The following is a 25,475-nucleotide window of genomic DNA, read 5'->3' on the forward strand; positions in this document are numbered from 1 at the left end:
GACTCTGTCTCAAAAAAAAAAAAAAAGAACAACAAAAACAACAAATATGTAAAAATTTTACCACCCATTGCTTAAAAGGAAAACAACTGTCTTGAAAACTAGACCATCAGTAAATTACACATAAAGTAGCTTCTGCCTAAGGGATTATTTTTGGGGTGATGTATTATTAGGCAACCTTTAGTGAATTTGACTGTGCTATTAAATTCACTACTTAAGCGAATCTTAAGTACCCTTGTTACCACAGCCTAGACATTGAGTTCTTTGGCTCTCACATAAGTAGAAGTTAACACTATGCCAGACAGAAATTTTTCTCAGCCAAGGTTTCACAGCCTTTCATTTCATAGGCTTGTGGCATGAGCACACAAGGGAGCAGCATACAGCAATGGGATCCTGGTACCAGCTCCCGGAGGGGCTTGGCTCTTGTCATTTTAAGGAAGGTGAAGTGGGAAGAGGAGTGACATAGAAATGTCTCTAGGTGGGGTCTTTTTCTCATTTGTGCAGTGGTACCTCATACTCAAACAAGCATCACATGACCAGAGAATGAGGGTTAAACCCTATCTTGGGTGGAGATTTTAGTATTACAATGAAATCATAATGAAAAAAAAGTCAGTGAAAGGTCAGCACTGCAGTCCATCTTGTCTTCAGGCAGGTGGACTTGATCAGGTTCTTGGACACAGTCTACCTCTGTCACTCAGGCTGAAGTGCAGTGGCACCATCTTGGCCCACTGCAACCTCTGCCTCCAGGGTTTGAGCAGTTCTCGTGCCTCAGCCTCCAGAATACTGGGATCACAGGCATGTGCCACCTCACCCGACTACTTTTTGGTATTTTTTATTAAGACAGGGTTTCATCATGTTGCCAAGGCTGATCTCGAACTCCTGACCTCAAGCAGTCAGTCAGCCTTGGCCGCCCAAACTGCTGGAATTACAGGCCTGAGCCACCGCGCCTGGTCAGGTTCTTATCAGGGATGCTGGAGTCTTGCTTCAGGGACTTCAGAAGGCACTACTCGGAGAGATAAATGGTTAGATTCTTCCTTTTATGATTAGGAATTCAGCCTGGTCAGCGAAATTAGGAGAGGCACCTCTTCCTGCTACATGACTTGTTAAGGGAGGCAAAAAGGTTGGGGAGAGATACACCGAGATATGAAAGGCCCATCGAGGCCTTGGTGTCATATCTCTGTGGGGACCAAGTCTTTTCTCTATAATGTCTCAATCCCCCCTAAGAGATTTTAACCTCCTTATTCTTTTTTTTTTTTCTTTTGAGACGGAATCTCACTCTATCACCCAGGCTGGAGTGCAGTGGCACTATCTCGGCTCAATGTAACCTCCGCCTTCTGAGTTCAAGCAATTCTCCTGCCTCAGCTTCCTGAGTAGCTGGGATTACAGGCACATGCCATCACGCCCAGCTAATTTTTTAATTTTTAGTAGAGACGGGGTTTCACCATGTTGGCCAGGCTGGTCTCAAACTCCTGACCTCAGGTGATCCACATGCCTCAGCCTCCTAAAGTGCTGGGATTAATGCAAGAGCCACCACGCCTGGCCTCAACCTCATTATTCTTAGGGGGAGAAAAGAATGAAAATCTTGTCTTCTATAACTACTTCATGCTGTACACGGTCTGTTATCCCTACCTGCTCCAGAGGCATAGAAATCTCTTGCTGTCCAATCTAATGATTTATAGGGACTTGCTCCTTCCTGCAGTGGCTCAGGCTGGAATCCTTCGGCCAGCATCAATTTTCTCTGAAACTGTTGCAATCTGGAAGACACGAACTCTACTAAAAGATTAAGTAGACAAGGGCTGAAGATTAGTAATAATAATACAGCTACTTAAGGTTCTAAGCAGGGCAGAAACCAGGTGAGACTTGGGAAGGCACTTTTGGTGATTGACCAGACATAATTTGGTCAGTTCCCTAGTTAGATCTATGTTACCATGTAGCTTGTTTGGATATTTTTTGTATATTGGTCTCAACCTTTCCAGAGTTATTGATGTAAATGCAACCAGTTTTGTTGATAACTGCACACACACCCTCCCTGGTCAGCTAGAACATGGTCTAATCCTAGCCTATTGTTGACAACACCACCATTTAGTCTAGGGAAGCCTGGAGACCTTATAAGCCTTCTCTTATATTTGTGGTCAACTTTTCTGTAATCTGTGTAAGGTTTTTAAAAGTTATTTCATGTTAGGTGAAGCCCCTCATGGAGCTACCCTTCCCATAGCTGCCATAATTTCTGCCACGATTAGCTCAGTTGGTCTCTTATATTCTAATTTTGGAAGTAAGGTTATAGACTGTTACTCTATTGGAGCCCAACTGTCTCACGGTAACCTTTCCTTGGAACTGGAGGTGTCCACACAAGGATAGGCTAAGGCCTGTAAGTTGAATGGGAAGATGGGGTCTGTTTCTCCCTTGTAGGACCTTGACTGCTACAAAGGAATACATATCCAGGGGCTGGGCCTGCCTGATGGGGTATAGAGGAGTTGAGCCATTTATTGGAACTAGGTTCTCAGGAAGGAATGTTGCTGCTGCATTGGGGTGAAAGAGGTCTTCCCACTGAGTTCTGGGTCTCTGCACCCAGGGAATGCCCTTTCTCCCTTAGGAAGTAGATAAAAGAGCCTCCATGTTATACTCTCCATACCTGTCCAATCTGTACATCATCCCTTTGGAGATGACGGGGTGGAGCCAGTCAGGATGTTTTAGTAAATGAGAGGTGGGGTACCAATAGGTAGTATTAGTTTGACATTGTTCAGGGATATTGAATGTCATTGGGTAAATTGAGGGTGGACGCCAACTATCTACATATATTATATTTGCCCAAGGACTGGTTCTACATGGACAACAGGGGGCTGTCAAGGATGGACAATTAAGCATGTAGATCTCCTTCCAAATGGATTGGTTATAGATGTCTGTGAGGCACACACATTCAAGTCTTTCTGTTACTTCAATTTGTATAGTCATAGGTGATGGCTTTCAACATAGTCAGAGGTAAGATTTAATGTCAAATTGGTCTTAGTGGGGACAAATTGGAGCTTAGTTCCTCCCACCTGTAGGTGTGGTGGCAAATCTAACAGTTAGGTTGTTCCTTGAGGTGATAATCCTGGAAAAATTGATGAGTGAGTTTTCTTTCCATTGGGCCCTACTAGCAAATAGTATGTGGAGAAGGAGGAAGAGGAAGTTATTTCTCATTGTGATCCTGCCTTAAACCTAGCAAGGACAGAAAGAAAAGGTCTTTACCAGAGGGAGGGGCTGTCCAAAATGGTAGAACAAGAAAACGGTAATTAGGGTGAAGAGAAAAATTAGTTTTCCTGTGCTTACTCACAGCATTATGTGTTTGCATCTGGCTACTGTTTCTTGTAAACCTGCAGTGGAGGCCTTCCACTCATTCATGGGAGGAAAGGGGGCTTTCTAGATGAGCCTAGAAACATTCTGGTGAAAGCCTTTTAATTGGGAGAGGCTGGAGAAGATCCATGGTAGCTTGACTGCATTTGGAGTAGCCAGGATCACCCAGTCCTGGGGCCCTTTCACTTAGGCAACCATTGATCCTCTGGGGAGCCTTCTTTCCAAATCTTCAGGAAGACTTGGTCTCCTGGGTTGACCTGTAGGGAGATTCTCCCTCTTTTATAGAAGTTGATGGTACTTTATTCCCAAAATGTAATATTGCTTTCTGAATCTGATCCAAATTGATAATACCATATGTTTTGACTTATTTCTCAGTCCAGTGAAATGTCAGTAGTGAAGAGGGGCCTCCCGTAATCCATTTCAAATGGACTGGGCTTTAGGTTGCTCTTTGGGGCAGTGTGAATCCAAAAGAGTGCAACAGGAAATAGCCTTATCCAGGTTTGCTGTGTTTCTTGAAATAACTTTGCCAAAGTTCTTTTAAGGGTATGATTCATCCTTTCTACCTTCCCTCAGGATTGGGGATGCCAACAGTCATATATTTATAATCTATTCCCAGGACTTCCAAAAATCTTTGAGTGATTTTAGCTATGAAAGAGGGTCTATTGTTGCCCTGGAGTGACTTTGGAAGACTGAATTGAGGAATTATTTCTTTCGGGAGACTTTCGCAAGTATCAGTGGCCTTTTCAGACTGGGTTGGATATGCTTTGACCCAGCCAGTAAAAGTGTCCATGAAAATGAGAAGGTATTTCTATCCCAAAAGAGAGGGCACCTGGGTAATATTTCTTTGCTAGTCTTCCACAGGGTAGGTTCCCCGGTGTTGGACTGGCTTGACTAGGGCAAGAGGAACCAGTTGAGTCTGGGGATTGTTTTGAATACATAATTCGCAGGCCATGGTTACCTGACTTACAGTCTTTCTTGGCCCCTTTCCAGAAGAGGTATTTTGTACTAATTCCCAAAAGATATCCCTCCTATAGTGAGTAACTTCATGTAGGTACTAAATAAATTGTCACTGCCAAGTGCCAGGGATAAGGACTTTACTATCCTTAACCAACCACCTGGCACTCCTCTTTTCCTATTCCCACTTCTCAGTGTCATCCTGTTCTTGTTGGGAGTACTGAGGTTAGCTGGGAAGTCCCAAAGGGTTGATTATTAGTACCATGACCTGGTCATCTTTCTGTGATTAAGCTGCTTATTTTGTGGTCCTATCAGCTAATTTCCTTGGCTAATAAGCAATCTGTCCCTCCAATGGCCTTTGCAGTGAATGACTTCCACCTGGCCAGGGAATTGTACAGCTTCCAGAAGAGCTGAGACTAGATTCCTATGCTTTATTGGGAAATTTTTAGCCATTAGCATCCCCCTTTTCTTCCAGATGGCAGTGTGGGCGTATAAGATATGAAACCCATACTTTTAGTCAGTAAAAATGTTTAGTTTGTTTTTCCTTTTCTCAGCTGCAAAACCCTAGTTAAAACAAATAATTTGGCCTTTTGAACTGAGGTCAGAGTGGGAAGAGCTTCTGCTGAGAAGCCTACTTTTTGGACCCCTTCTTCCATAAAGCTACTTCCATGAGGAAAGCATTCTACTTCTGAATTGTCAAGGGGCTCATCCTGGAGTTCAGGCCTAATGGAATAGGTCTATTCTGTTGTCTCAGTACACTGATGAATTAGGCCTTCATGTCTGCGACAGGGACTAAAGTGACAGGGATCAAAATTTGACACTCTGTGAAACATCCAGAGTGTCTAATAAAAGAGCTTGATGAGTCAATGGTGTTCCTTCACCCCCAGTATAATCTGGACTTGATGACAACTTCTAGGTACTGACCGAAGGTAAGTTTAGAGGCCTCATTAACCAGGAGGATAGTAGCTGCCCCTGAGCCAACCCTGGGCAATGGAATACTGTTGTAAGCCACTGGCCACTGGTTTGGCCCTAGCTTCTGTGTTAGAACCCCCAAAGCCATTCCCTGCTTTTCATATATATATAAGGTGAAGGGCTCATCCAGGTTAGGAAGCCCAAGTGATGGGATTTGGCTTAACTCAGTTTTTAAGTCCTCAAAACCTTGGTGACAATCCTTATCTCTTTGCAGGGGTACCCTTTTCCCCTCTTCAGCACCTTGTATAGGGGCTTAGCAATTAAGCCATGATTAGGAATCCATATTCAGCGGAAACTGGTCAAATCAATAATATCTGGTAGCTGTTTCCTGGTTTGTGGGGGCAGCAATACATCAATTGCCCTTTTCTGATCCATAGCCAAGGCTCAGGCACTGGGAGTGAGAACAAATTCTAGATTTTGGGCCCTTTATAGGGAGATTTGGACCTTAGCCAAGGAAACTTTGTATCCCTGTTCTGCCAGAAGTTTAAGGTCTTAATGATATTACGGTCAGAGTCTTTCTTAGTCAGATTGGCAATCCTCAGGTCATCTGCATATTGCAATATGGCCCCTAGTCTGAAATCTAGTTCTGTTAATTTGGCTGTCAAGGCATTCCCAAATAGGTGAAGGCATCCCAGAAGCCCTGTGGAAGCCCTTTCCAGGTGTGCTGAGTGGTTTCTAAGATATTGGGGTCCCTCTATTCAAGGGCAGAAATATATTGGGAATTAAGCTGCAGAGGTATGCAGATGAATATATCTTTAAGGTCCAGCATGGTGAAGTATGGTGCATCACCAGGAATCTGGGTGAGCAGTGTATACAAGTGCAGTAGCATCAGATGAATGGAAGCCACAGCTGCATTTATAGCTCATAGCTCTGCACGAACCAATATTCCCTATTTCGCTTTTAGATGGGAAGTATGGGAATGTTACAGGGTCATTGATGGGCCTTTATTAATCCATGTTTTAGGAACTTGGTAAGTAATGGCTGAATTCCCTTTAGGGATTCAGGTCTTAGAGGATATTGTCTTTTCCAAGCGTATTTTACTCCTGGTTTTAGCTTTACTTCAATAGGGGAAACTCTGACAGCTAACCCTGGAACTGTAATGTCCCATACTATTGTGTTAACCTGAATTCAAATTTCATCAGAGATAGAGGAAATGTTAATATCCACTAGCTGTAGTGAGGCTAACAAATTGATTCCTTGTCCTTTGTCTACTGACACCTTGAAGCTACCTTTTTCTGATGAGATAGAAGCCCCCAGTGTGCTCAGCAGATTCCTACTGAACACTAAAGTGGGGCATTCAGGAATATATAGGGAAGAATGAGTTATAACTTCAGAACCAGCCTCACAGACAGGAGGAAAAGTATATTGTCTTACCTTAAATCATCCATCTATTCTTATCACCAGACAATCATGATTGGAGAGGAGGCTTACAGACTTAGGACAGAATAGGCTGCTCCAGTATCAATCAGAAATTCAGTTTTCCTAGGCTCCCCTGGAGTGATGATGATGGAGGTGGGAGCTGGGTGGATTCTTGGGTGTCATTAGTCAGTGGCACAGTCTCCCTCATGGGAGAGATTTTCCAAGACGAGGATCCTGTCTGGAAAGTCAGCTGACCTCCCTGCTTTGAGGTGGTTGGGACAATCCCTTTTCCAGTGCCCATCCTTCTGGCAATATGTGCATTGGTTAGGTCCCACATTGGGCAATTACCTCTTGTCTCTGGTATTCTCTGCCTTTTTGGGTTGCCATGAGGTGGAGGGCTAATCAAGGTAGCCAAAAGCTGTATTTTCTTGATCAGCGTGATATGTTTTTCCTTTGCTTTGCCCTGTCCCTGTTGTCGAAAACCTTAAAAGCCTTCTCTACCAATACTGACAGAGGGGCTTGGGGCCCTGTCTCTGACTTTTCTAACTTCCTTCTAATATCAGGAGTGAACTGGGTGATAAAATGCAAAGTGCGTAGCCAACAAGGCTATCCCCTCTGGCAACTCTGGATTAACATTAATTAGTATACTTTCTGAAGTCTTCTGTAACACAGCTGAGGAGATTCTTCACCAGCCCAGCCTGAGCTACTTCCCCAACCTTGTCATAATTCACAGGTGGCTTCATGCATTTTCTCATCCCTTCAGCCATGTAGGTAATAAAATGCGCCATCCTACATTTGTCTATTTCATCACTAAGGTCGCACCAGGGGTCCTGCTCAGCGATTGTCTTCCCCAAAGCTTGATAAACAGCATATGAGGCATTGGCCTGTACAAATGAGTCAGCATGTGTCCTTGCCCTTTCACGAATCTGGACCTTTTCTTCTGGGGTGGCACAATTGTCTAAAATCACCATCACATCCTAACAGGTTAGGGTGAAGCTCAGACATAGTTTTACAAATTCCTCCCTGAACTTATTGGGGTCCTCTGAGAACTGGCCAAACTTTTCTTTACATACTCTCAGATCTGCCATGGAGAAGGGGATGTGAACATGAGTTATTCTCCCCACCCATTTGCTATCTCCTTTAGGGGATAGAGGCCCTGGACTGGGGGTGAGGTAAAAGTAGGTGCCAGCTTGGAAGTCAATCAGACCCCCATAGGGGATAGTGGATAGGGCTCTAGCCTTAAAGCCTCTAGTTCTCTATGTGCCTGATCCAGTTCTGGTGGCGATTCAGGGGCCAAAGGAGGCCTTGAACCTGAAAGAGGGCTGGAGGGTTACTATGTATCAGGCCTGCGGTCAGGAAGATTAGGTGGTGACTGTAATAGTGGATCAATGGGTAGGTCCAGCACTTGCTTCTCAACCCCAGGCAATAAGCTGGGAATGGTAGATGCCATCATGCATATGTGACATGAGTCCAATAATCCAGGAACTTGATACAACTTCATAAAAGTTTGCATGTAAGAGATTTCTTCCCACCTCTGTGACTGCTTATAAAACAAGTTTAGCTGTAAAGTAGCATTATATTTAAGAGACTCATATAATGTTCATTGCTCCTAATCTCCCAATGGGTTCTGGGGCCAGGTGATGTTACAAAGGGAGATTACTTTCTTTTTCTTTAGGTCTTCTAGCTTAAATTGCCCCCAGTTGGAGAGAATATATCCTAGAAGAGAGTCACAGGGAACACTGAGATCATTGCTCATGTCTAATCCTGCCTCTCCTGTTACCTTTGATTAAAGATCCTGGTAGAGGGAAAAGCATCAGGGAATTAGTCTTGATGTAATTCAAGACCCTTTAAGCCCAGTAGTCAGCCCAGGATTCCCTTGGATGGAGGAATCCTGGTCCTCAGGGATCAGAGAGGAAACCACAGAACAGACATAGTTGTTTCACACTAGCTGCTAAGGAATGATTGCCCTACATGTGACTACAAGGCTAGGAATGCCCATGGTGTGTGTAGTTGAAAGAGTGCACTTGTATTGTACAGGCCACAAGTGTACAGTGCACTTGTGTTGTGTTGAAGATGGGCAGTAGTAGGTGCGAAGATAACTCATCCACTCTTGAGGAAGAAGGCCCCCGTTGCTCAAAACTGCTTTTACCGCATTTAGAACCCAGGCCAAACAGGAGGAGGGGGTTAAAGCTGAAGGACTGAGCTCAGACAATTATAACTGCTCTACCTTTGCCCAGGCCACAATGGGCCAAACTTGAAGGAGGAAGTGATGGGGGGAAATTAGCGCTATCAAAAAGATCATGGAGTGGGAGCTCTTGAATCTCAGAGTAAAATAAAGAGGGAGTGAAATATTGAAAGATCAGTATTTTGGTGAGGAGTTCAATTGGACAAAGTTTTCCCAATCAGAAGCTACGAGAGTGGAGAGTTTCCTATAAAAAAGAAAATGGTTCCAGTGCTCTGCCTGGGAGGTACTCCCCAGGGCAGACCAAAGGGAGAGCACTTGAGTCTCACTGGACAGTGGAATGAAGGCAAGGAGGAAATTTAGGGAGAAAACCTTTTCCTTCATTTCAGGGAGAAAATAGGAGAATATGAAATTTCTGATAGTTCTCTGCAAATGAGCCAGGTTTAAAGGGGGTGGGTGTGAGAGAGAAAGAAGGGGAAGAAAAAAGACAAGGGAAGGAAAAGAAGGTTGTGAGGCTTCCAGCCACTGCACAGTGTAGAGTCAATGGCGTCATCACTCTTGCTAGTCTCCCATCAGGGAGAGCCTCAGCATCCTAGACCTTCACAACGTCAGATGAATCCCTCCCACCTTTGCAAGTCACAAGTCAAGGTGAACTGTTTCCAGCCAGAGGAAGCTAAGGGTACTTTTAGCTGAAATGAGTAAGACTGTAGGTGGCCCTCTGAGATAATCAGAGGAATAAAGTTGGAAGATGGGGAAAGAGAGGGGGAAGGGGAAAAAGAAAGAAAAAAAATTAAGAGAGAAATAAAGAGCCCAAAGAACCTGGGATGCAGCAGGACTCATCCCAGCCATTGTTCTTTGGGTTGATCAAGCCCGACTGCCTACCTCCTCAACCAATCTAGCAGGTTTCTTGGAAATTACTCAGAATCTGATGTCAGCCAGTCAGAGGGGTTCTTAAAACCTAGCACAGAGGCGACTAGGACCTCTTACTCCAGAAATCCCTAAGCCAATCAAGAGGGAAAAGAAAATGAGGGGCAGGGCTCAGAAGGAGAACAAAGGTACCTTGGGCCAAGAGAGGACTCACTGGCTGCAGAGACACTGAAGCAAATATTTCAAGTGGCCGCTTCATCTATCACAAGGTCACATTCTGGAGGTCTTGCTGGCTCTCTGGTGCTTCTCCTTAGGGAAATATCCTCACTTATAGGCTCCAGCAGGGTCACCAAGGCTGTTACTGCAGCCCGGACCCCACATTTATTGGTTCTTGCGTAAGTAGAAATTAACACCAGGATAAACAGAAATTTTTCTCGGCCAAGATTTAATAGATTTGTGAATCAAACATACAAGGAAGCAGCATACAGGAAAGGAATCATGGTACTAGCTCCCCAAGGGGCTCAGTTCTCATCATTTTAAGGAAGGTGATGTGGGAAAAGGAATGATGTACAAGCAATGTTTAGATGGGTTTTTTTATACACTTGCATAGTGGGGCATCATGCTCTAACATGTATCACATAACTAGAAAATGGGGGATAAGCCTCACTCTCAGTGGAGATTTTAGTATTTCAATGAGATTATAATGAGGAAAAAGTCAATGGAAGGTCAGGACTGGAGTCCATCTTGTCTTCTGGCAGCTGGATATGCTGCCTAAGAAAACAAAAATGGTCCCAGGTTTATATTGGGAATGCTAGAGTCTTGCTTCAGCAACCTCAGAAGGCATCCATCCCTCAAAGAGATAAATGGTCAGATGCTTCCTTTTATGGTTAGCAATTCAGCCTGGTCAGCTAAGTTAGGAGAGCCCTCCCCTACCTGTTACATGACTTGGGTCAGCTTGTTAAGGAAGGCAAAAGGCAGGAGAGGAATATGTCCAGATACCTAAGGCCCATCGGGACCCTGGTTACTGTGTCACTTGTCTGCTGAGACCAAGTCTCTTTTTTATACTATCTTCCACTGACTTGCATTCCAAGTACAATAGTTCTTTCAACAGAGCCAGTAGTCTTTTTCTTCTTGGATACTGCCATGTTCCTATCTCCAAAATGCTGAAATTTTGGTTACAGTGCCCTTAGAAAAAGATTCCCCCTCTCTTCTATCAATAGACAGATAACTTTCCTCCTCAAGTTCTTGCCTTGCCAATGCCTCCCTCTCGTCTTGATTTTCTAGTATTAGTTGGCCAACAGGATCTGCTCCTTCCTCTCTGGGTCCAACTTGGCTGGTTCTATCCTACTTAGGTGTTTTAGATATGTTTGCTTTTCAGAGGTCAAGCATCTCTGACTTGAAGAAGTGCACAGCTGAACAGATGGGTTTAATAAAACTTGAGGTTATTTCACTCTCCAGAATCTCCAAGTCATTTTATATTGTTACTTCTAGGCCTTCCAAATACTACTATGCCTTGCATAAATCAAAACATTTCTTCCATGAAAATGACTGTCTTGTCAAGCTGAGCGCACATTCTGTCAATTGTCCAGCTTCATGCCGGAAGAGGGCAGGCAGGACAGATAATATCCACAGACAATCTCTGATCCTCAGGTTACCTAATAGATATGTTGATCCTGTACAGAATATCTCTGGGAATTATATCAAGATTGTTAATCCTTGGCAAAAGGGTCTATTTGTCTTATCAAGGCATAAATTGATTAGCTTCCTAAAAGCTCTGGTACTTTTAGAATTTAGAAATTTTTTTGTATTAAGCTTTCTGGAAAGAATTGTTTTCCCAAGCCCATCTGATCCCCAGAATTTAAACCAATAATTTAACATCTTGACTAAGCACCAGAATCATACCTGCAGCTTATTAAAAATGCAGATGCATAGAATTTAAACCAATAATTTAACATCTTGACTAAGCATCAGAATCATACCTGCAGCTTATTAAAAATGCAGATGCATAATCCTCATTCCAGACTTACTAAAGAGATCACCTGAGTGTTGGGCCCGAGTATACCTGTAAAAGCTGTATACATTGTTTTGATATATAATCGAAATTGAGAATTCCAGATTTCCAACCCTGGGGAAATAAAAAGCATTGTTTAACCACTATTGGCTGCTTTGGGTTGTTGGCTTCAAAGAGGTGTTTCGATAAATGTCAGTCTGAGGATCTTAACAAGATTTATTCAGTGTTAAGTACCGAAAACGATTTTCCTTATTGGTTTGCTTATTCATTTATTTTATTTATTTATTTCTGTGGTGCTGCTGTTTGTTTTCAGTCTTTAAAATGGCCAAGAGTTGTTAAGTCATACTGTAGTATATTTCCATTTGGCTCTGTTGTGTACATTAAAGCTCCCCTCAGATGGGTAGAAAGGATGATAAAGCATATTTAGATAGCATCTCTGGACTCCTTGAAATAAACTGTAATTTTGGCTGCATTACTCAATGGGTGGTTGATCACCACACTTACAGGGCTCAATAAAAGCTCAAGGTTAAAGTAAGAGGCCTGAAATCTTGGAAGGGAAAGTTCTGTTCCAGAAGATTGCATTGGACAGAGTCTCAGTGAAATCCTGCTCAGAGTATCCAAAACATGGAGACCATGCAACTGTTTTCAAGATGGTAAAGAAACTGACTTACTATAAAAGTAATAACTTTATGAAGAAATATAGGCAGGTATCTGAGAGAATGAGGGAAGGTAAATAGCTCTAAGGATGAGGAAACAAATTTATGAAAAGTCTAGGTTCTGGAAGGAGAGGTAGTTAGGAGTTTCCTGCAAAGGCTATGATTAGTCATTACCAACTAAAAATTACTGGGCCAGCTTTGCCAGCAGGCATTTGAAATTGTACATTCTATTCAGTAGTGTAAAGATGGTTTAATGTAAGAACATCAATGCACATAATATACTATGTCAATAGGTAAATCCAGATTTATAAGATTTTAATAGTTTGCTTAAAGACATTTGCTAAAAGTAATTTACTATTTTTTAAATATAACAAAAATAATAGTTTTCCACAATATAATAAAGAACAACTAAGATTATGTCAATCAGTGCTGACAAGAGTATGATGAAACAGGCACTTTCATTAATTGTTTGTGTCAATGTAAACTGGTTCAAGAACTTTGAAAAATAATTGAATCTATATATTTCATGAGACAGATAAACTTTGACACATTAATTCAAATTTTATCATTCTTTCTTTAAAAAAATCCAAAATGATGATAAAAGTTCCAAGCACAGAGATATTAGTTTGAGAATTATTTATTAAAATAAAGAAAATTAGAAGTAACTATATGAGGGATATCCAAAATATCTGAGTGTGCCTGCCTTAAGTTTAAACAAAATTTTTGCATGCATATCCTTTACATATCCAGTTATTTATGTGTAAATTATACACATGTACTCATGTGTTAATATATTCTATTACATGATAATATATATTATATAGGCATACACACAAGAGAAATTGAAAAAGGGTGAATTAAAATGTCATCAGTAATATTTTTTGGTTAGGACATAGTGATTGAGTATACCTTCTATTTTTGAAAATGTTGATTTAATATTATCTATTGCAGCAATTCCATGGTCTGCATTTAAGACCACTGTTTTTAATACTTTTTAAAAACCAAGCTTATTTTGACAAAATTTGCACAAATTCATGCTTTTAAAGAATACAGTATAATGAGTTTTGACAAATGTATGTAGTTCTCTAACCACTACCTCAATCAAGATAAAGAATATTTCCCTAACCTCAAGAAGTCTCCCTGTTTCTCTTTTCAATCAATTTCCTGCCCCTAACCCCAGCTCCTGGCAATTACTCAATTTCTCTCCCTATAATTTTTTCCCTTTAGTTTTCACAAATCTAACAAAAATAATGAAAAGAGTCTTCCTCCATATAATAAAGAGCAACTAAGATTATGTCAATCAGTGCTGATGAGAGCCAGAACTTTTCCTTTTCCAGAGAGTCTTATACATTGTAGCATTTTTGTATCTGGCTTCTTTCATGTTGCATAATGCTTTTGAGGTTTAAACATCCTGTTGAATTTATTGGTAGTTTATTACTGTTTTATTTATGGGTAGTATTTCTTATATAGATATACAACCACTCCTCAATTGATGGATATTCTGGTTGTTTGCAGTTTTGGGCTATTATGAGTATGACTGCTATAAACAATTGTATACAGTCTCTTTGTGAATATATGTTTTAATTCTCTTGGGTAAATACCTAAGAGTGATATTTCTGCTCATATGGTAAGTGCATGTTTTCTAAAGTGGGCAAACCATTGTGTATCACCACCAGCAGTGAATGAGCATCCTAGTCTTCCACATCCTCACTAGCACTTAATATATCCATTAAAAGTATTTTTTTTTGGTCATTCTAGTAAGTCTGTGTTATGGGCTGAATGGTATCCCTCCAAAATTCATATGTGGCAGTCCTAACACCCAGTACCTCAGAGTGTGATCTTATTTGGTGATGGGGTCTTTACAGAGGTAATCAAGTTAAAATGAAGTTACTAGTGTGAGTCCTAATCCAAAATGACTGGTCTCCTCATAAGACGAGAAGATTAGGGAAGCACATAGAAGAAATAAGTGAAGCAGAGCCAGGAGATGGTTCCTGGGGAGATGTAAGGCCACCAGAGAAAAGTAACCAGGAAATAATGAAGGACGAAGATGAAATACCAAAACCTAAATCTGTGGTTGTGTCACCATGCACTCCTAAAAGGCACTCAGGCCTGTAATCCCAGCACTTTGGGAGGCTAAGGTGAGAGGATTGCTTGAAGCCAGGAGTCCAAGAGCAACACCCTGGGCCATATAGCAAGACCCCATCTCTTAAAAGAAAAAAAATACCGGTGCATGGCACATGGTGGTGTGCACCAGTAGTCCCAGCTACTCCAGAGGCTGAGTTGGGAAGATCGTATGAGCTCAGGACTTCAAGGTTACATTAAGCCCCTCATACCACAGCACTCCAGCCTGGGTAACAGAGAGAGGTCTTGTCTCAAAAGAAAATGCAGTGTACATTGCACATGTAGATGCTGGCAATTCAGCCACTGGAAGACAAATAGTGTATTTGACTGAAATGGGTGAAAACAGGGCACTTGAAATGTATGAAACGAAGTTAAAGAAAAAAAAAAAAACAGAAACTTAGTACTTGTCTTGAATCTTAGACACAAATCAGGAAGATTGAGACAAGGATAAAACAATAGAAGTGGGTTTTGCCTATTTTGAAACTGAAAAGAAATATTTTACAATTCTAGATGCCTCTGGTCACAAGAGCTTCATCCCAAATACAATTGGTGGTGTCTCTCAAGCGGATTTGGCTGTGCTGGTAATCTCAGCCAGGAGAAGAGAGTTTGAAATTGGATTTGATAAAAGGACAAACAAGAGAACATGCAATGTTAGCAAAGACAGCACGTGTGAAACACTGAATTCTGTTTATTAATAAGATGAATGATCCAAGAGCAAATTGGAGCAATGAGAGATATGAAGACTATAAAGAGAAACTAGTGCCATTTTGAAAAAAGTTGGCTTCACTCCCAAAAACTGTATTCACTTTATGCCTGCTCAGGACTAACTAGAGGAAATTTCAAAGAGCCATTGAATTTCTGTACTTAGTACATTGGATTACCGTTTATTATATATCTAGGTAGTTTGTCAGACTTCAATAGATCAGTTGCTGTACCAATCAGGCTGCCAATTTTGGATAAGTGCAAGGATATGGGCACTGTTGTCCTGGGAAAGCTGGAATCAGGCATCTGTTTTTAAAGGCCAGCAGCTTGTGATGATGCCAAAAAAGCACAATGTGGAAGGTCTTGGAACACTTGCCAGTGATGTAGAAGCTGATACTGTAGCCCCAGATGAAAAGCTCAAAATCAGATTGAAAGGAGCTGAAGAAGAGGAAATTCTTCCAGGATTAATACTTTGTGATGTTAATAATTGCGGTCATTCTGGAGGCACATTTGGTGCTTAGATAGTGATTACAGAACATAGATCTGTCGTCTGCCCAGAATTTAATTCAGTGCTGCAAATTCACACTTGTATCGAGGAAGTCAAAATAACAGCCTTAATCTGCTTGGTAGATAGAAAATGAGACTCAACCCTGTTTTGTGAAGCAAGATCAAGTACGCATTGCTCATTTAAGGAGAGCAGGAACCATCTGCCTTAAGACCTTTAAAGACTTCCTCAGATGGGTCATTTTACCTTAACAGATGAGGGCAAGACTTGCAAACGGAAAAGTTCTAAAACTGGTTCCAGAGAATAACTAAGCATTTTCTTGATGATCTTGCACAATACTGTGAGAAAAATTGACTGCAAAAAGCCTATCACATATCACCTTCTCTAATTTTCTGCCCATTGGTTAACCTCTCTCCATATTTGCAAAGTGAAAATTCACAGCAAAAGTCCACATTGTGTCACTTTCCCATATTGAGAGTTCTGCTGTGCCACTGTTGAATTTTTAAAATATTTTCCCTCCTTTTCATGCTCCGCTTCCTTGGATGGATTTGGCAATAGCTTTGTAAGTCATGTGGACGTAATTGCCTGTAATAATGAAAACCCTACAGCAATTTGTTTTTCATTTTCTCCTTAGGCATACTCAGTCTTTTTCCCCCAGGCAGATCATTCTGAGTGTGCAAGGATGTGTGCACATGTTAGAAAGACAACAGCCATTTTAATAAAGTATTCAATTTGAAAAAAAGAAGAGTAGATTGATTAGGACATAAACGGTTACAGAGGGATGAACTTGTGAAGACACACGGAGAAGATGGCCATCAATAAGCCAAGGGGGGGGACCTCAGAAAAAAACCAACCATATCAACACGTTGATCTTGAACTTCCAGCCTCCAGAATTGTGAGAAAATAAATTTCTGTTGTCAAACACATCTAGTCTGTGGTACTTTGTTACGGCAGCCCAAATAAACTAAAACAGTGTAAAAAAAAGATATTTTATTGAGTTTTATTTAAATATCCTTAATGATTAATAATATTGAGTATTTTTGTGTTCATTTTGCCATCTCTATCTCTTCTATAGTAAACTGTTCAAGTCTTTTGTCTATTTTTTAAATCGAGTTTTTTGTCTTTTTATTACTGATTTGTAAGTATTCCTTACATATTCTGGATACCGGTCCTTTATTAGATATGTGCTTTACAAATATTTACTCCATATTTGTGGCCTGTCTTCTTAATAGTGTCTTTTGAAAGAGAAATTTTTAAATTTTGATTAAGTTGAATTTATTATTTTTTCATTTATAGTTTATGCTTTTCATTGATGTTATTTTGATTTTTTACAACTTTATTGAGATACAATTGATGCAAAATAAACTGTACACATTTTAATTGTACAATTTGATAATATGTGACATGTATACATCTTTGAAAGAATTACTACCGTTAAAATGATAGACATTTCTATCACTCCCTTCAAAATAAAATTTCCTTTTGTCCTCGTGCAAATTATCCCTTCCTTCATCCCACTCCCAGGCAACTAATGAAATTCTTTGTCACTATAAATTAGTTTAAATATTCTAGAATTTATATGAATTAAATCACACAGTACGTACTTTTTTTTTGCCTAGCTTCTTTCATTCAGATAAGTGATTCTGAGATTTATCCATGTTGATGTGTATATCAATAATTCATTCCTTTTATTCCATTCATTATCATAAATCGTTAATCAATTTACCTTGGCTGACATTTTAATGCTTGTCATACTTGAAAAATTTACTACACAAAGACATTGGCTGAAAGGGAATGCAATATTGACCTCACTTATTGAATTGCCATACTAGTTTTTCAAGCTCTCTACCACAAAACAAAGACAATTGGTTTTGTTAAAATCTCAACCTGTCCCCATGTCAGTCTGTTGACGAGTTAAATAGATAATATAAGTATGTTACATCCAACTGTAGCTCTTTATTGAAATTTTTTTAACTAAAATATTACTAAGTGGGTTACAAAATTCTGCTTCTGTTTTAAGCACATAGAGAAGAGAGATTTTACAAGTGACACATTTATATTTTGGGCATTAAAATCACTTAATATGAAAACATTCCAAAGCAATGTGTTTTTAAATGTTCTCTCCTTTGTGCAATTTTCTTCCAAATAGTAGCAGCTACTTTTTCATTTACTGGTAAAATATCTTGAAGTTAAATATTTAGTGTTTGTTTTTCTGAAAATTTCTGTTAGCTAGCGGAATATGGGCTTGAATTTGTCATTACAGAAATTAAAAACAAAATGAATGTGTGCCTTTTTGAAAAAGGAAAATGAACAATGCACCTTTATGTTTGCTTGGCAAATCTCTTAAGTACTTGGCACAAAATGACCAGGAAACCTTTTTAGGTTATAAAAGATTTTTAAGGTCATTTCTTATTTATTTTGTTACACAATATTGTATGACACTATAATTTGAGGATCTCTTAAAATACATAAAATTAACAACACCAATAACATTCTGTAGCACTTTATGCATGTCTATTTTCAACGTCTGTGCCAAAAAGACTAATAATCCAATAAATTAATTTCAAATGTGCTATTGCACCTGCAATTTTACTTAAAACAATTTTGTAAAGGAAACTGAACTTAAATCAGGTATGTCAAGAGTGATTACATTTATATGGTTTTTCCATAATGTAATTTTTACTTTGATAATATATCTTCTTCAGTACCTTTAAATAGCTCAGAAAAAAGCTGTTTCATTATTAAAACAGAATCCAGAAAATACCATAAGCTGAGACATTACTTTTAATTGTAATTTCAGCCAACTCTATAGCAAATCTCCTACATAATACTCATTTTTTCAATTCTTTAGCCATGTTTTCTATGAATATTCCAACACTAATTAAGGACAAAAAATTGACCACATTATTTTCTGCTTATTTCATTTTTTAAAAATCCTGACACGACAGTGGATGATGTGCTTTCTTAATGATAGTATATTTTGTCTTCGTTATTAAGTACAAAACCTAGAAGAAGTTTCTAAACTTTATCTTCAAATTGGTGTAATTTTGTAAATACAGAATTGGATTTTACATGATTATAAATACTGGTGGGGAAATGTAGAAGTATGTCTTGTATCTTCAGAGTATAGATGCTTTTTAAAAAGAAATTTCTGACTAATTGTGATGGCTTCATTCTATCAGTCAGTACTTGGAGGTATAATAAGTACTCAATACACATAGAGGTTTATTGTGGTGGTAGATATAATATAAATCCATCTTTCAGGCAGTCTTCTTTAAAAGTTAGATTTTTTTAAGCTAAATTTTTGTTAGTTTTAATTAGATCATTGTTGGTGATTATGTCCGAAATGAGTGGTGAAGAGCTTATACTAGGAGAGAATTGTCAGTCTTGCCATTAATAGTTGACCACAGATCTAGACCTTCAATAGTGGAGAAAGGTATATTCATTCACTGGCATCCTATTGAACCAATAAAACAATAGGTATGTTGCTACATAAAGAAAAGTGTAAAATAAAGTGCTAATTTATAAAATTTTACAGTCACCATAGTAGAAACTACCTAAAAAAGACAGGAATAGAATATAAAAAAATAAAAAGAGCTCTATAAGGGTGTTCAGATTAAAGATAATTTGCTTTCCTTTAGTAGCCAGAATGTTTGTATTGTTTTTATTTTATTTTTTAGAATTATAAGAAAACACATTTGTATCATATTTATTTCTTTTTATCCCTACAAAAATGTGTGAATTTGTGTGAAAGTTAATTTAGTTTCTATATACAAGTGCTAACTTCCTTACTCTGACAAATACGAATTTTATAATTTCTTTCAATTATTACTAATTTGATGGAGAAGAAAATGTATCTTGCATTTTTTGCATTTCTGTGAATTTTTGTGAAGTGTTTACAAATTGTCCATTCGATTTCATCATTTATTAATTACTAGGTTATGAGAGGCTTCCTTTGATCACTCTGTACCACATAATTACTTTTTCCTTCATGCCAGTGCCTGGCTTAGGTTTTTATTTTCCATAGTACTCACCTGTCTTGTATTATGTGTTTATTTTTAATGTATTCTGTCTTCTTCAGTGCTGTCAACATTGAATAACAGCTGCCATAGATTAGATAGTTGACAAATAATTGTTGAATGAATGAGTAATAAATGTCCTTTACCAATTTTTCTAATAGTGTTGATATTTTGTGTATTAATCTGAAAGATCTCGTTCTATATTAGAGAGATAACATTTAAGCATATGTTACAAATATATTTTTCAATTCGTAATAGACTTTATTTTTTATTCTTTTAATTTATTATTTATTAACTGTTTGATAAAAAAGTTTAATACAGTTATCTAGTTAAATGCATTATTTTTATGGTTTCTGTATTTGATGTTTTGCCTGGGAATACTTTCTTCTCCCTCCTTCCTCTCTCCCTTCCTCCCCAACTCTGCACCTCCCTCTCTGTTTTGTACTCCCTTCCCGTGTGTGTGTGTGTGTGTGTGTGTATGGGTGTGTTTCAGCCATGGAACTTAGTGTGGCATAGGTGAAATATAAAGACCTAATTTATGGAGACTTCACTCTACCAGCATCACTTGCTATTTAATTAGTCTTTGAAATGCTGCCTTTATGGTATACTAAGAATTCATATAGATTTGCTTCTGTTTCTGGGCTTTCTCTACTCTTCCATGAAGCTACCTATTTGTAGCAGCAGTTTCATTCTCGCTTAGTGTAGTTTTCCTGTATTTTTGAATATTTCATGGATAAATTCCCCTTCCATTTTTTTCAAAATAATATTTTGAATGTTCTTTTTACTTTTATTATTTCTGATGAGCTTTGGAATCCTTTTTTTCATGAAGATATACATATCAATGAGAATAAATTTTGTATGCCTGAAATAGAAATTTGAGCCTTTGGCAGAGATTGCACTCTGTGTCCTTAAGCTTTTAGACTAGCGACCACCCTCTGTTGCTACCCCTAAGAACCATGTTAGGAATGAATCACTGTGAGCTCATTCTCTAAGACATGACATATTCTATGGGGTTTTTTTTTTTAATGCATTTGTTTTTTAAACTGATAAACTTTCAGGGTTCAGTGAGAGGTTTTTAAATTGAGATTTTAATATTTTTAGTAGGTGCCTGTTCTTATTTTTAAATGAGGATTTTGAAAACTCTTTCCTTTTGCTCTATTTTAAATAAACTACAGTTGATGGCCTAGCAAAAGGCACAGGTGTGAGGATGGTGTATGCTTGTGGAACAGCTTTGGGATGCCTGGTCTTCTCGCTGGGTAAGAAGCACTGTGTGCTTCTTACACCCCCAAAGCAGATCCCTAACTCTGGTCCCAGATGAAGGCTTTCCTGCTAAATGCAGCAGTCAGGAATGGTTACAAGGGACACAGTACAACCAGTCACTAACTTATTACTCTAGACGTGCAAAACAACAGTCCCAATGTTCTCTGGCAAATTTCATCCACAGTATATTGTCTTGCTTTCATTTTTAAGGTTCAGTCTTAAAACTACAGGAGCACACACTACAGAATGTTCTTGCTGAATTAGCTGACCAAGGGAAAGGGGATAACAGTATGTCCCTGTCTAAGTGGCTTTAAGGTATTTGTATTCAAACTCTTCAAATCGTTTGACCCTTCAAAAGAAGGGACAGCCTTGCCATTGGTCAGTATATCTTGTCATTAATTATGACATGGTGGTTTCTTTTGTTTGGATCGCTCTTTGAGAAAGAGATTTATAAATATGATTACGCAATTTTCAAAATTCTGTCAACAGTTTTGTTTTAGGTTGAGCTACTAGCTCCTGAAGCTCTAAGTGACATTCTGAAATTTCCTAATCAAATGGGGCTATGGTTTGTGGCTTTCATTTCTCACACTGGCCAAGTGACATAAAGCGCTTTGCCATAAGGGGTTTTTAAAAAGTCTTACATAGTCATCCTTTTCTGGCCTTCCTTCTACACAAAGGCCTGAGAGAGAAAGCAATGGCAGTACAAATAAATGAAATTTAATAGATTGTTTTAATTTAAGAGCAACATTTCCTCTGGAAATTAATCACATTGGACTGAATGTGAGCTAGGAGAGCAGCAGGACTTATTTCCCAGTCCTGAAAGGATAAAGTTAAAATATGTCTGGAGGCCGGGTGTGGTGGCTCACGCCTGTAATCCCAGCACTTTGGGAGGCCAAGGTGGGTGGATCACAAGGTCAGGAGATCGAGACCATCCTGGCTAACACAGTGAAACCCCATCTTTACTAAAAATACAAAAAATTAGTCAGGTGTGGTGGCAGGCGCCTGTAGTCCCAGCTACTCGGGAAGCTGAGGCAGGAGAATGGTGTGAACCCAGGAGGCAGAGCTTGCAGTGAGCCGAGATCACGCCACTGCACTCCAGCCTGGGCGACAGAGCGAGACTCCGTCTGGATTTAAAACAAAACAAAACAAAAAAACGTCTGGAACCAGCAGGTGGCGCCCAAAGCAACCAACCTCTAATTGTTCTCATTGCTCATTAACATAAGATACTCCCACCAAAGCCATGACAGTTTATATTTGTCATGTAAATGACCCAGCATGATGGCAATGATCCAGAAATTACTAGCCCCTTTTCTAGAGACTTCTGAATAATCAGCCTCTTAATTTGCATGTAATTAAAAGTGAATGTAAATGCTGCTAACCAATAGCTCACAAGTGCTGAATCTGGGTCACTACCTATGGGTTGACTCTGCCTTGCAAGGAGCAGCTCTTGTTGAATAAAAGTTGCATCTAGGCTGGGCGTGGTGGCTCACCCCTGTAATCCCAGCACTTTGGGATGCCGAGGAGCACAGATCATGAGGTCAGGAGATGAAGACTAGCCTGGTCAACATGGTGAAACCCTGTCTCTACTAAAGATACAAAAAATTAGCCAGGCGTGGTGGCAGGCACCTGTCATCCCAGCTACTCGGGAGGCTGAGGGAGGAGAATCACTTGAACCCAGGAGGTGGAGGTTAAAGTTAGCCAAGATCGCAACATTTTGTGCCAGCCTGGGCAACAAGAGCGAAACTTAATCTCAAAAAAAAAAAAATTAAAAAATTTATCTGGGCACGGTGGCATGTGCCTGTAATGCCAACTACTCAGGAGGCTGAGGCAGGAGAATTGCTTGAACCAGGGAGTCGGAGGTTGCAGTGAGCTGAGATCGCACTACCTCACTCCAGCCTGGTAACAGAGCAAGACTCTGTCTCAAAAATAAAAAAGTTGCTAACACCACTGGCTGGCTCTTAAATTTTTCCTAGGTGAAGCCAAGAACCCTCATGGGTTAAGCCCCAATTTCAGGGCTTGCTTGTCCACCTGCATCAAATGGACTAGTTTTTAGTAGGCACTCATTTTATTACTTCCAGCTTTGGGAGATCATTTTTCATAACTCTCTCACTGGTTACCATTCCATCTTTGCAGACATAGTTTGGTCAGCTCAGCAGATCTAAGTTTCTCCATCAGGGTTTCCTGTCGTAGCCTCCTGGCTGAGCTAACTGTGGCTCATACGGAACAAAAGACCTAGCTTTGCAGGTGGGGGTTTTAAAGTTTAGGTTCCAAAAAAATTAGGGCAAATGCTTGACTTTGTTTCTCATTGTTTTCCTTCTATCATCCTTGAGGATAATAGATAAACAATTTGATTTAATTTATTTGCAGTGTACATCTTCCTTTGAATGACTTCTACCATTCTATCTTAATTTGTGGTTTATTGGAAAGTCTTGGTTCTGTTATGGTGGTCTATATAACCCATCTCAGATAATAAAACAGCATGGTTTCCTGAATTCAGTGGAAGAACAAATGCTTAAGAGATTTTCAAATATAAAATAATAAAAAACTATTACTAAATTAAGTCAACATTTAATTTTTTAAAAATCCACACTTTTAACAGCTTAGTCACTAAGTATATGAATATTAATTGGCTATAAATTATTTTCTGGGTTTGATTAAAAAAATCAAAGGACAGAAAGAGATATTGAGCAACTTAATTCATCCTTCCATCTTCAGTCAGCTCCACAATTGACTTTCTAGAGTCAGAAGAGATACTTTCTATTATTTATTGCAAATTACCTCAGATACTTCATGAAAGCAGGTGGAATATAAAATGTTCCACATGCATTGTATTAGGCATTTTATCAATTCATTTAAAACCCAAGTCAGGCAGGGTGCGTTGGCTCACACCTATAATCCCAGCACTTTGGGAGGCCGAGACAGGTAGATCACGAGGTCAGTAGTTCAAGGCCAGCCTAGCCACGATGGTGAAACTCTGTCTCCACCAAAAATACAAAAATTAGCTGGGCATGATGGCAGGCACCTATAATCCCAGCTAACTCAGGAGGCTGAAGCAGAGAATTGCTTGAACCCAGGAGGCGGAGGTTGCAGTGAGCTGAGATCACACCACTGCACTCCAGCCTGGGTGACACAGCATGACTCCATCTCAAAAAACAAAAACGAACTCAAGTCAGATCAAATCACTCCCATGCTCATACCCTTCAAGGACTTTCCATATTCCTCAGATGGAAAGCCAATAGCCTTAGAGTGACAGGTGCGCTCCAGGGCCACCTGACTTGTCTCTTCTCTACCTTAGCTTTCCTACTCCTCCTACACTCCTCTTTGACCACATTGATCACCTCACTCTTCCTGGAACCCACCCAAGCATGCTCTTGACACAAGGCCTTTGCACTAACTATCCCTGTTGTCTAAAATTCTCTTCCTGCAAATGTCCCACGTTGTTTTCTCCCTCTCTTTGTTTGAGTCTTGGATCAACCATCACTTTTTTAGAGAGATGTCCCATGACCACCCTGGAACCATGTAAAATGACAACCCTGGTACCATGTCCCTGTCTCAGACACATACACACCCCTGTTTTGTTTTTTCTTTACATGATGATGATGGCACATATCAAGATTGGGCATGATTTAGTATTTACTTATTTATTTGTTTACTGATGGACTCTTCTGCAGGAACATAAATTCAATGAGGGAAGGATTTTGTTTTCTTCCCTGTTGTATCTCCAACGTCTGAAACAGTGTCTGGCTATGCTCAGTATTAAGTTAATATTTGTTAAAAACTTTGTGAGGCAGAAAAAACTGAATACTATGTGATCTCACTTATGTGAAATCTTAAAAAGTCAAACTCATAGAAATAGATAATAGAGCATGGTTAGCAGGGATCAGGGGTGAGAGATGTCGGTGAAAGGGTACAGACTTTCATTTAAAAGATGAGTAAGTTCTGGGGACTGAAGGTACAGCATGGTGACCATAGTTAGCAATGGTGTGTCATATACTTGAAAGTTGCTAAGGGAATAAATCTTAAGAGTTTTCACCACATACACACAAAAAGATAACTATGTGAAATGAGGGATATGTTAACTAACTTCATAGTGGTTTTGGTAATCATTTCACAATGTATATGTATATCAAATCATCATAGAGCATACTTTAAACATACATAATTTAATTTCTCTATTATACCTCAACAAAACTGAAAAAAAAAAGTTGCCCTCCAATTATATGCAGTACTAACACAGTTCTAGGCCCATAATAATACTTTCATTATTATTATTATTATTTTTGAGACAGAGTCTCACTGTCGCTGTTGCCTAGGCTGGAGTGCAGTGGCATGTTCTCAGCTCACTGCAACTTCCACCTCCTGAGTTCAAGTGATTCACCTACCTTAGCCTCCTGAGTAGCTGAGACTAGAGGTGTGTGCCACCACACCTGGCTAATTTTTGTATTTTTAATAGAGATGGGGTTTTACCATGTTGGCCAGGCTGGTCTCACCCTTCTGACTTCAGGTGATCGGCCCGCCTCTGCCTCCCAAAGTGCTG

The 25,475-nt window shown here is 39.6% G+C and overlaps 1 pseudogene; it reads left to right on the forward strand.

Moving 5' to 3' along the window:
* The first annotated feature begins 9,340 nt into the window (after nt 1–9,340).
* LOC129008736 (eukaryotic peptide chain release factor GTP-binding subunit ERF3A-like) lies at nt 9,341–15,970 on the forward strand (annotated as a pseudogene).
* The last annotated feature ends 9,505 nt before the right edge of the window (nt 15,971–25,475 follow it).

Source organism: Pongo pygmaeus, chromosome 9 (assembly GCF_028885625.2).
Source record: "Pongo pygmaeus isolate AG05252 chromosome 9, NHGRI_mPonPyg2-v2.0_pri, whole genome shotgun sequence".
NCBI lineage: Eukaryota > Metazoa > Chordata > Mammalia > Primates > Hominidae > Pongo > Pongo pygmaeus.